Here is a 13615-nt window from a genome sequence, read left to right on the forward strand (position 1 = left end):
GCCTAAGTGTGTCGCAGGATACCCTCTAGGTGATAGTTCTTGATTACTTTTTGATAAATAACTCGTTCTTATTGCGAAATAGGAGCACTATTTATCAATATGTAATAAAAGACGTGAGGAAATTCTGTCTTTTTTAAAGACAATCATTTTTGAGGCGCAATACCCAAAAAGAAGTTTGTAATAAATATCTTTTATCGAATATTGATTAGAGCGAACCGACGATTGTTCAATTTCACCAATCAGGAACTTTCAAAGAAATGAAATTTTGCCGGCAATAAAGACGAATAATCCGCGCTTGAAGTTGTCGCTTTCTGTTCGACCTGGAGACTTTTTGAATCCATTTGGAAGCTAAGTCGGCTTACAAAATCCGGAAACTGAAGCTAGTTTTGAAATTCGATGGCGGCGTTGTCGAACTAGCGTTAGAAAAACACTCCGCAGTTGTTCAGGGATAGTAAGGATCTAGTTGTGGTTTGCCAAAACCCTCAAATCGATCAAAAGTCGCCCAAGTTTACCCAGTTGACTGCAGTAAATTAATCCAATAAATGCGGCATTGAGATTAATCAATCACCGTGTATATGCTGAATGAAACTGATGGGTTTTTAGGCCGTCGTTCGGTAGAAACAAGCACGAGTGGCTTGCATCTTCAGAAGTGGTTTGCTTGAACGCTTACACGGTTCTCATCAGAACCCGTTCAGTTCTTCCGCAGAACTAAACGAGTTCTGATGAGAACAGTGTAAGCATTCAAGCAAACCACTTCTGAAGATGCAAGCCACTCGTGCTTGTGAAACGTCAGGAAGAAATTCTACCGAACGACGGCCTAAAAACCCGAAAAAACGATTAATTTCGAGAAATGGCATCAAAAGTCTATCTTTTTTGATATGCGCTGAATATTCGATCGTTTCGTTAAAATGGAACTAAAACCGCACATTCCTGGTGCTTAATAGAGAATTAAGCGCAGCAAAAAATGAACAAAAGTCGTATCTTCCAAGTCAAAAACTTTGAACTGCTTTAATGGAACATCATAAACTTCCTACTTTATTTATAGCGCGAAAGTTCGCTGGAAACAAAACGGGGAATCGGGCATTTTTCCAGGTGTTCCCTTTCTGACGTAAAATATCCCCCCGTTTACTTTTTGACTGTTCACAAAGTTGGAGCAACTATTTACTTAATTAGGTTTAGACGGATGAAAACGGTAATTTGCTAGACTGGAGTCTGTCAGCAATCTAGATTTCAGCAGCTGAAGGTACGGTGTGTTTGAGACGCGCCAATCGAAAAAAAAACCGAAACAAAAATCGCTCCTTCACTCTAAAGTAAACCTTGGAATTTCATTACATTCGGCTGAAAAACACGATTAATATTTAGGAAAAATAATACAAAAATTCGGGCGCCGAAATACGGATTTTCGCCCGAGTGAAAGTCAATTAGGCTAAGTTGTTTACTTGGTCGGGCAAAAGGGCTTTTAATTAGGACGTCTTTAAAAAATACGGCCTCCCCTGAAATGCCAGCGACTTCTTTTCCATTTTCTCTCCTCCATCTGTATTTTGCCTAATCAGATTCCGTCCGGAGATTAGGATCACCAACGCTGACACAGACAGAGCACACAGTTTCTTTTTTTTCCGCTCACTTCGCAACCCAATCACGCGGAAAACTGGCTCAATAATGAGCGCCAATCTTGGTGTTTGTTTAGGTTTTCAGCTTTCACTAGTGAAACTTAGCGGGCACCGGTATAATGAGGGGTTTGCACAGAAAGTTGCGTGATCGATGACAGCGAAGATTTGCCTAATAAAACAAAACAACCGTTTTGGATCCTTTACACAGATTTGGGACATTCGCACCCCTCGCTCGCTCACACACATAATTTGTCTGATTCAATCATTCACTCCCAAACCGACTATTTTTGGTTTATGCCACTCTACAAGCGGAGTTGTGCACTGGTAAAAATGAGTTAAAAATTCAGTTACTTTTCAGTACATTTTGTAACTGAAAATTCAGTTTTTGGTCGTTGACACTAAATTCATATGCATTTTGATTGAATTTTCAATATTCTGACTGAAAATCCAAAATTCAATAACAGGGAACTGAAAAGTTTTCAGATCTTAACATATTTGCAGGTACTGATTGAAGATCTGTCAGTTCGTACTACAACGGACGAATTGACAGATCTCCAACCAATAGAAACACTTTCGTAACATCGTACCATCCAAGGGCTCTAATGGTTTTCGAGAAACTTTGAAAAAAGCAGCGTCATGTTCAAGTGGATTTTGCAACTCAAAAACAAACACGCAAATCTAAAACTTCTTGAATTCAAGCACTTTTTGAGAAAACTACCAACATTTCGTTATCGATGGTTCACTTTCTAAAAAGACCATTTATTTCTGTCTAGAATGATGTACAAATGAGCGTTCTTGCTCATTTTGCCTCCGATAAATGAGCAAAAACGGGACGGAAAACATGGAATTTTGGCATAATCTTGCACGGAAGTGTCTGATATTCAAATTTCGCTTTCTGGGTCAAAACTACTATAATTTCCTAACTCACGTTGTTACGACTTAATCGACTTTTCAATTATCTATTCAACGATGCCAAAACGAATTATGTGGCTCAAACAGTTCTTGAGAAACTTCGAAAAAAGCAGCGTCATGTTCAAGTGGATTTTGCAACTCAAAGAAAACGACGCAAATCTAAAACTTCTTGAATTCCAGCATTTTTTGAGAAAACTGCCCACATTTCCCCATCCATGGTTCACTTTCTGAAAAGGCCCTTTATTTCTGTCTAGAATCATGTACAAATGAGCGTTCTTGCTCATTTTGCCTCTGAGATATGAGCAAAAACGGGACGGAAAACATGGAATTTTGGCATAATCTTGCACCGAAGTGTCTGATATTCACATTTCGCTTTCTGGGTCAAAACTGCTCGAATTTCCTCACTCACGTTGTTACAACTGAATCGACTTTTCAATTCTCTATCCAACGATGCCAAAACGAATTCTGTGGCTCGAATGGTTCTTGAGAAACTTCGAAAAAAGCAGCGTCATGTTCAAGTGGATTTTGCAACTCAAAGAAAACCACGCAAATCTAAAACTTCTTGAATTCAAGCATTTTTTGAGAAAACTGCCCACATTTCCCCATCCTTGGTTCACTTTCTAATGGGTCCTTTTGCGGGTTAAACTCGGCAGTTTTAAGCAATGGCTGCGACAGTATTACTTTTTGAAATAACTCCTTAGAGCTCTATGGGCGCCCTTTGTATAAGTAGGAATGAAAATCAATTTGAAAAATTGCTTTACTCACAACTCGTGCTGCACAGTTGCACCAGTTTCGCAAATTTAAATTCAGCGAGCCCGTTCGAAGACAAACTTGGTAATGAAGACTTACACCGGAATCTAAAAAGTTGCCGCTGGGCGTGTTCGTAAATCGATTAGTCTGGGCTAAATATTAAATTTCAAAACTACAGTATTAAAAGTTGGCAAAACCAATTTAAACTTGCAACTTCTTTAAGGAAATCGGGCCGGGCTTGACGGCGCTGTAAACTATATAATGGGGCAAAAACTCGCCGGTTGCAGATAGCACTATTTCCAATTAAACAACAAAAACGGTTCATAATCAGTTCCAAGCATGGAGTCGATGTGTTATAATGTGAGGGCGTGATTAAGTTTGCGGACATTTCAATTAACAAGCGTTAAATGAAACAGCGACAGCTTTTAGGGCATTTGCATGTGCGCTAAAAGTGCCTTTTTTGTTCTTGCCCTCTCTTCAATTGCATTATCGGAGCGGCTTTTCAGTCAGCTCTTGTTAAAACTTTCTCATTTCTAAAGCGATGGAAGCAACCATTTGAAAAAGTGTACGTCTTTGAAGTTTGCAACATCCAGTTGATCCAGTAACTCAAAAGTGGTTCGAATTATCTAATCAGTCCTTTAATAGCTCTGTTTTTCCATTAAGGTTTTTCCAGGAATTTCCAGCCTCTAGAGAATTGCAAGCTAAAATAGGAGAAGGCGAATGTTTAAATTTTTGTATGATTTCTGCTACGTTTCGATTTATATTCCGAAAACCTTTGAAACCAGCCGAGTAGTCGTTAGAACCTTCTCGATAGAGCATCTCAAGAGCTACATTTTACCACTTTCGTTTCCGAGAAATATATTTTCTTATGAACATTTTGAAACTTACAGTACGGAACTGCTCCTTTTGAAGCCCGATAATTCGAGTGATTAAAAACGCCGTATTTCCGAAACGGTTGGAAATTTTGGATCAATCATAATAACCCGTTCAATAGCCGCTGTTAAGAGCTACCTTTCACCATTCAAGCCGAATTGTAAATTCTAAACACTAAATATATTGAAGCAAAAATGTGATGAATCTGGCATGTTTGTATCTCATTTTTGTATGATTTCTGCTACGTTTCGATTTATATTTCGAAAACCTTTGAAACCAGCCGAGTAGTCGTTTGAACCTTTTCGATAGAGCATCTCAAGAGCTACATTTTACCACTTCCGTTTCCGAGAAATATAGTTTCTTATAAACATTTTGAAACCTTAAAGTACGGAACTGCCCCCTTTGAAGCCTGAGAATTCGAGCGATTAAAAACGCCGTATCTTCAAAACGGTTGGAAATTTCGGATCAATCATAAGAAGCGTTTCAATAGCCGCTGTTGAGAGCTACCTTCTACCTAAACTCGAATTAGACTGGAACAAAAAATGTTCTGAAAATTATCTGAATGAGGCTGAAAGTATTTATAGATGGGGAATATCTATGGATTGGGCAGCCGTCTTAGTGTGTAAACTAACTGCGACAACGAGGAGGTTTAGAGGAGGCAGAAGGCAATTTCGAGTTTAATTTGCCGCCGAACTATTTCAATATGCCGCACATTGTTATCGAAGGCGGCCCTCGAAATTCCTCCTCTGCCGCGACCCCAAAAATGCGAATCCGGACCTTTGTTCATCCCGAAATTGAATCGGAGTTGTTTTGAGGGCCCGCGCCTCCGCCATTGGCTAATTCCCAACAAAAACCAAATCAATCTCAATTTGCGCCATTCTTGATACGGTTATCTCGGCCAGCAAAAGACGAAATCGCCGTTTTCAATTCATGGCTGGTTCATCTTGGAAAACAAATTGACGTTCGCTTTTTCATCGGCCGGAGAGCGCCATTTGTTTGGATAATCTGGAAAATTGGAGATCCCGAAACACGGCAGCTTCAAATAGAGAAGAAACGGTACTTTGATGGAAATAAATGCGTTGCAGCCTGCTGGCATCTTTTTCTCAATTAGGCTCCTCGGGTGATTATTGCGTAAAAGTTGAGCACAATTGCGCGGAAGGACGCAACGTTTTTCTACCATTAGCTGGAGCCGGTGTGTCCCCCAACCAAATCCCAGCTGAAATTTCCTTCGTTTCTAGTCAATTTTCCAGCTCATTCGGCTCGAATTTCCGGTCAACCAGTGCGCCTTGATAAGCATCGGATCTTGCTTTTTATTTAATGGCAATAAAACCCGATGTGACGTTAAATCGCCATGATGATGAACCGACCTCCAGCTATCTGGAAGAAGCGGCCCGTTCGATACGGACGTTAATTAAACAAGTTTTTCAGACAGTCGGGGAAATAATAAGGAAAACCGACGGCTTGCAGGCCTGACAAGACGACTGCAGTTGAGACTGAATCCAGACAACTGGAACAAAAGAGCCGCTGTAGGCAGTAATTCCAGTATCAGCGGAGCCTGCTTTGGGGCAAACCAGAGAAGGCAGTAACGATTATTCTTAGAAAAGCTACGCAAAAATCTGGTCAATCAGCTCGAAGCGCAATCTGGCCGATTATTGGCCGAAATCACAATGTTGAATATCGTTTATTTCATTACGTTTCGGGGAGTCGACAGCGCCATCATCAGATTTTAAAATTCATTCAAACTCATAATTGGTAAACATTATATTCATTTAGGTCTGTGCTGTGCAAGACCTAAAATGAATATAATGTTTACCAATTATGAGTTTGAATGAATTTTAAAATCTGATGATGGCGCTGTCCACTCCCCGAAACGTAATGAAATAAACGATATTCAAAATTATTGTGTGTATTGAGACCCAGGAAAGATAAGAATATCATAACAAGTACACGCAGTCAGGAAAATAAATGAGAAGAAATGTGAACAAAATAATGGGATAATCGGCGTCGAGGGCTTCCCATCCAGGACATTCTCGGGATTTCCTGTTTGCATGAAATAATTACATCAGGTAAACAGAGGGAATGTGGAAACCGACTGATAATGAGCGTGAACGGACAGAAATCGATCGAGCAAGTTTGGGGAATTTTCGTATGAGGGAATCGTTTCGGAAGATCAAGAACATGATCAGACAACAACAGTCAAAGTGCACTGAATAAATTCCGAACGATATTTATGAATGCGCCTTCACCTGCACCTTATAAAAGTCAAACCGCAACATAAATATCATATTAATAAATTCAGTTACTGAATATTTCATCGAGTCCGGAGAACGTACAGGAACTGCGACAGGCCAGATTTTGCAATTCAATTCCGCCCCAAGGGCTCGGCGAAATAAATCAAACTTTTGCATCGCAACCTTCCACTTTCTCATTGCTTATGTGTTTTGTTCCAATATGTCCTCTATCTCGGAAATGCAGCGAATAGTCGAGCTCGCGGTATTTACGAGAATATTAGTATATCTTGGGAGAGCTCCCTGCGGGCCATAAATCCGGCATTTATGTATGGCACTGTTGACTGCAACAACTTGACGGGTTAAATAGGCGAATTCAACGTTGAAAAGCGCATTTCGGACGACACAAAGTGTGCCGGCGATCCAATATGCCCGAACTCTGTTGGCCCGACTTACAAAATCGTTCTTAATACACAAGTGAAGCGACGTTGCGACGACCGTCCCCGATATTTTCATAATATTCTTTAACATCGCCACTCTAAAACCCATTCAGTATTGCCGGGCGAAATCTGCTTTGGCATTACACTTTCAAATGAAAAGCCCCCGGATGATGTTGACGGATCGGCCCTTTACATTTTTATTATCTTTTTTCCTCGTATTCATTTAGCCGATGCCGCCATTGCCAGTGGATAAAACAAGGCTTGTGCGGGATTTGCCCAATATTAAGCAAATTTTCCGGTTGTTTTGGCCCCGATGTTTCTCCCACACGCCTGGCTGGCATCTTCACACGTGTGCCTAAACCTGATAACCAGAACACTCCACAACTTTAGTGAACATAATTTCACCTAATTGAATATTTGCTGCACACCGAAACCACTGCATTTTCAGGATCTTCAAGGAACAAACGACAACCCAAAAGGTCATTATATGGAATTTTACGGAGAAAATAGTACAGAAACAACCGTCTGCTGTTGAATAAAAGTGCCATTACGGACCAACATCTCCATATAAAAGCGGATATATTTTTATTTTGTGCTGTAAACCATGATAACGCTTAAAAGGGTTTGGCGTAAGGCCATAAAATTGTATTATTGCAAACACCAAGAAAAATGATAAAAGATATAGACGCGTTTCATAAAAGAATCCCTGGCACTTGGGAAACTTACGCTATGGGTAAACTCATTTGAATGCATGTTATTAAGCAAATTTTGTATTTTTTTCAAATTAAATTGATTTAAATTTACAATGTAACCTTTTTTAAATTGTGGTTAACAAAAATTTGGAATTTTATAAACTGCACTTGCGCACTTTCAAAGTCAGCAGAAGGCAAAAGTCTTATGTTAACACATTGTTAACATCGAGATCTCGATTGAAGGCTTTATTTCAACATTAACTACGAAGAGCAGTAAGGATGAAACAATGAAAAATGTAACAGATGTTTGTGGAAAAAGCTCATAGTAAACTGTAATCATATTTATCATTAACTATTTCTTCCGAAGATTGACTAACGGCTCAATTGATGGAGGGCGTCGGGTCGTTGTGCTGAAGTCCTGCACGGTTTCAAACCTTCCAGCCTGGCTAAAGCGCAATGTAAATTTCCCAAATAAATCGGTTAAAATCCGCACGAAAACACACTAACTTTGAACAGCAGGTAAAAGCATAAAATTTCATTGAAAAGTTTCCTGCGGGGTGTATCAGAATTTACCTCGACAGTGTAGGTAGATGCGCAGCTTGAAAGTTCTGAGTTGCTGATAGCCCAAGCCCCAAGTATTGGGCCAACATTGCCCATTATTTGCAGCTTTTGCTGCTGATTTTAGCGTCTAAGCATCGCGTTAAATTAACCGGCAAGTCTGGCGCTTTTGTACAAGTTATTGCTGCTAATCAACCACAACTTTCGCTGGCGCAAAAAATACATAAAAACCCAATTGGCCCAATGGAAAAGTTCCCCTTATCAGCAATGGCTGATATAATTTGAAGACTCTTGTCTATCTCAGTCGTGCCAAAGTTTTAAGCGAAAAATATGCCCCGGGGAGGAATTACAAGACATGCCCTCCAAGTATAAAATGAAATTTTATGTCTCGAATGGTAGCGAACGTGTTTTTCGAATAAACATTATATTCATTTAGGTCTTTGCTGAGCAAGACCTAAAATGAATATAATGTTTACCAATTATGAGTTTGAATGAATTTTAAAATCTGATGATGGCGCTGTTGTCTCGCCGAAACGTAACGAAATAAACGATATACAAAAATTGGTGTTTCTCATTTTTGTTTTACAATGTGACTGGAGCCCAGGAAAGAAAATAATTTAATAATGATTATAAATGCATTTCTTTGCTTCCCGTCGTCGGATGGCATAAATAAATCAGTTCCCACCGGAAGTATTCATAGGACGACCATTAGATCCACAGTCCGGAAATAACAAAATTGTTTCTTCTAATTACGGCCATCCGAGAGACGGAGTCGCTGCGAAACTTCCAGCTCGGAACCAAAAACTTTTTAGGAACCCACGGTATTCTTAATTAATAGTTAACAGAGTGAAGTTTTCTCGGTTATGCATGGTTAATCTGCTAGAGGCTGGTTTAAACTCAATTAATAATGAACGGTTTATTTCGAATGGTACGAAGAAAGTCGAATAAACAACTCCAATGGCGTCCTCCTGATGTTTTGTCCAATAAGGTTTTAATCAACGATTTGAGAGATGGAATGCATATCTATGTGCACTATTCATCCATGTCGTCCGGAATGGATGGATGGCGTCCTTCCAGTTTGAATCCGAAATTGAATCGGTTTGATCTTTCTGTTCGGGCCATCCATACGTAACGTTCGCCGATTGCTAATCGAATCACTTCGGGTTACTTTTTGCCTTTGATTCCGTGCGGAAGAATTAATGTCGATTAAACAGTGGCAGTCACTGTTTAGCCAAATGGGGCAACTGGCCATTAGACTGTTTAAATATGGTGCCTAATGGAACCGTTTTCAATCGGAAAAGCCGTAAAACCTTGTTCCAATAAACCCGAAAGACAGTAAAAGCGCGCAAGTCAAGACAAAGTCGTTTAATGGCAACGGATTGAATCGCTGTTGCAACTATTCATATATTTAGTTATTAGATGGTGTTATATTTCAGCATAATCCGGACGCTTTAGCTGTTCGCATTACCCATGATAAACGATGAGAAATTTACTCGTTTTATCATAATCCGCGCCATTAATATTAAGTAAACCATTGTGCATCTGTCGATAGACGGCGTTTGCAATGGAGATAAGTGTACGTAAACTACAAAGCGCCTTTTTTCATTGACAAGCGCCTGTCATTTATCATTCCATGGGAAATTATGGAGAAAATTGCTACCCGATCGGGCCATGCATGCGCTTAATAAGTTCAAAGTATACCAAACTTAAGCGTTTTTTTGAGCGGTCGCGATGTTTAACCGACGATTTCTTCCGTATTATTGACCCAAACGCTTTATAGATGCACATTTGTGATCTTACGTCGAAAGGAATCGATTGAGTTCAAAAAACACGCAAGTGAAATTTTGATTTTTGGCCGAAATCTTTCCAAGAATGGAGGTCGATTTTTTAGAAAAATTAAAATTTTCTCAAAATGTCTTAAATTTTGCATCATTTTGCGCCCACGGACGCGAGGAATGCATTGAACTCATTGAAAAACGTGCTAGAAGTTTCAGATTCGAAATAATAGACATTTTTGGCACATTTAAAGCGTTTTTGAGGGTTCACGATCTTTAACCGACGATTTATTCCTTATTATTGACCCAAACGCTTTATAACTTCACATTTGTGACCTTCTCGCGTCGAAAGGAATCGATTGAGCTCAAAAAACACGCATATGAAATTTTGATTTTTGGGCGAAATTTTTCCAAGGGTGAGGTCGATTTTTTTGAAAAAATGAAAATTTTCTCATAATGTCTTAAATTTTACATCATTTTCAGCGCATGGACGCGAGGAATGCATCGGATTCACTGAAAAACATGCTAGATGTTTCAGATCCGAAAAAATAGACTTTTTGGCATATTTTAAGAGTTTTTTGCGCGTTCACCATCTTCAACCGATGATTTCTTCCTTATTATTGATTCAAACGCTTTATAAATGCACATTTATGACCTTCTTACGTCGAAAGGAATCGATTGAGCTCAAAAAACACGCATGCGAAATTTTGATTTTTGACCGAAATTTTTTTAAGGGTGGGGGTCGATTTTTTTGAAAAGCGAAAATTTTATCAAAATGTCTTTAATTTTGCCTCATTTTCAGCGCACGGACGCGAGGAATGGATAGGATTCACTGAAAAACATGCGAGATGATTCATATCCGAAAAAATAGACATTTTTGGCATATTTTAAGCGTTTTTTGTGCGTTCACGATCTTCAACCGACGATTTCTTCCTTATTATTGACCCAAACGCTTTATAACTGGATATTTGTGACCTTCTTACGTCGAAAGGAATCGATTGAGCTGAAAAAACACGGATGTGAAATTTTGATTTTGGGCCGAAATTTTTCCATTTTCTGCAAAAATTAAAATTTCCTCAAAATCTCTTAAATTTTACATCATTTTGAGCTCACGGATGCTAGCAATGCATTGAACTCATTGAAAAACATGCTAGAAGTTTCAGATCCGAAATAATAGACATTTTCGGCACACTTTAACTATCAGCTGCCACCCGGAGCTCAAAACAACTGAAAGTTTCATCTTAGGGAGCTCCTCAATATGTATATACAGGATGTTCCGTTTAAAGAATATTATTTGGGTCAAAAGATGGCGATCTGGCCTAATTTTTATTAAGTAAAAATGTCTGCATCCTCTGCTTTGTGTGGCCAAAGTTCTGCAATTTTTTTATATCCGATGATAGAATCGATGTTTTGAGGCCAACAATTAGTGACTTTTAATGGCAATAGCTGTTTTTGCGCAAAAACGATGAATGTTTAAGACCTTAAAAAGAGCAAAAAAATGTCCGAAAATAGCCAGTGTTTCAACTGGAGAAAAATCAGTTGGTTCCAGCAGCCAAATAAAAACTTTTGGTAGTTTTCCTACCGGCCACGACCAAGATCGGCAAAATTCACCACTCACAACAAGCAAACTCCCAGCAAGTTTCATTAAAAGCCATCTTACTCTTCTCTCGATATTTCAATAAAGTTGATTTTCTTGTAGAACTTTAACCATCCATAGCAGAGGATCTGGACATTTTTGCTTAATAAAACTTATGTTCCTTCCTTAGGCCTTCCTTTGAGTAAAAGAATGTGGTCGCGCTCTTTTGATGATCTACTGATGAGAAGATTGTATCGTCGGTTAAAAATCGTTCAAGCCGGATCCCTTAATAATCAGTCTGTGCCTGCCAAGTCAAACAAAAGCGACGAATCAATTTCGCAGTGGTTCAAAAGCGACCTTGCCATTGCTTAATAGCGAGCAAACAAAAGTTATTTGCCAAATACGTTTTCGATTAATCGGCGCTCTTACATAACTGCAAAACCAGAGAGGGAACAGTGTTTGTCATCGACACGAGGTGGAGTCTTCGGGGGGCCCTCGAGGGACCGAAAAAGTCGCCGCCGCAGCTTAAAAGCTTCCGGATTGCACCTTACTTTGCAGGTTTCGCTGTAATGGATTGTTTTACCGCTCGCTGAAGTTTTGTAAAATGGTTTGCTTTTTGGTACGACACCCGAAAACCGATTCGAAATTATTATTTTTTGCCGCATAATGGCAAGCTGCATTCATTTTTCACACCGCGCATTATCGCCCGTTAACTGCCACGGTGATTAAGGCAATGGACTTTCTTGCTAATCACCTGTGCGGTGGACAAACGAAACTATTATTAGGCCGTTCACTTGTACAAGAAAAGTGTCCAAACAAGGGCGGATCCAGGGGGATCCATCCATTCAATCCTCTATCCAACGATGCCAAAACGAATTCTGTGGCTCAAATGGTTATTGAGAAACTTCGAAAAAAGCAGCGTCATGTTCAAGTGGATTTTGCAACTCAAAAAAAAACCACGCAAATCTAAAACTTCATGAATTCAAGCTTTTTTTCAGAAAACTGCCAACATTTTCTTATCGATAGTTCACTTTCTAAAAAGGCCATTTATTTCTGCCTAGAAAGATGTACAAATGAGCGTTCTTGCTCATTTTGCCTACGAGAAATGAGCAAAAACGAGACGGAAAACATGGAATTTTGGCATAATCTTGCACCGAAGTGTTTGATATTCGAATTTCGCTTTCTGAGTCAAAACTACTCCAATTTCCTCACTCACGTTGTTCCGACTGAATCGACTTTTTAATTGTCTATCCAACGATGCCAAAACGAATTCTGTGGCTCGAATGGTTCTTGAGAAACTTCGAAAAAAGCAGCGTGATGTTCAAGTGGATTGTGCAACTCAGAAACAACCAGGCAAATCTAAAACTTCTTGAATTCAAGCGTTTTTTGAGAAAACTGCTAACATTTCCCCATCCATGGTTAACTTTCTAAAAGGGCCATTTATTTCTGTCTAGAATGATGTACAAATGAGCGTTCTTGCTCATTTTGCCTCCGAGAAATTAGCAAAAATGGGACGAAAAACATGGAATTTTGGCATAATCTTGCACCTAAGTGTCTGATATTCAAATTTCGCTCTCTGGATCAGAACTACTCGAATTTCCTCACTCACGTTGTTACGACTGAATCGCGTTTTCAATTGTCTATCCAACGATGCCAAAACAAATTCTGCGGCTCAAATGGTTCTTGAGAAACTTCGAAAAAAGCAGCGTTATGTTCAAGTGGACTTTGCAACTGAAAAAAACCACGCAAATCTAAAACTTCTTGAATTCAACCATCTTTTGAGAAAACTGCCAACATTTCCCGATCCATGGTTCACTTTCTAAAAAGGCCATTTATTTCTGTCTAGAATGATGTACAAATGAGCGTTCTTGCTCATTTTGCCTCCGAGAAATGGACGAAAATGGGACGGAAAACATGGAATTTTGGCATAATCTTGAACCTAAGTGTTTGATATTTAAATTTCGCTTTTTGGGTCAAAACTGCTCGAATTTCCTCACTAACGTTACGACTGGATCGACTTTTCAATTCTCTATCCAACGATACCAAAACGAATTCTGTGGCTCAAATGGTTCTTGAGAAACTTCGACTAAAGGCCATTCAGTTATCTCTGAAATGATGTAAAAACGAGCGTTCTTGCTCATTTTGCTTCCGAGAAACATGCAAAACGGGACGGAAAACATGAAATTTTGCAATAATCTTGC

The 13615-nt window shown here is 39.3% G+C and overlaps 1 protein-coding gene across 2 annotated transcripts in view; it reads left to right on the plus strand.

Annotated features, from left to right (window-relative positions):
* Positions 1-13615, plus strand: part of LOC109542917 (limbic system-associated membrane protein) — a 61170-nt gene that overhangs the window by 22844 nt on the left and 24711 nt on the right. The gene's annotated exons all lie outside the window — the stretch shown is intronic.

This window comes from Dendroctonus ponderosae, unplaced genomic scaffold, assembly GCF_020466585.1.
Source record: "Dendroctonus ponderosae isolate FM_Combo_2020 unplaced genomic scaffold, Dpon_F_20191213v2 Dpon_F_20191213_4, whole genome shotgun sequence".
Lineage (NCBI taxonomy): Eukaryota > Metazoa > Arthropoda > Insecta > Coleoptera > Curculionidae > Dendroctonus > Dendroctonus ponderosae.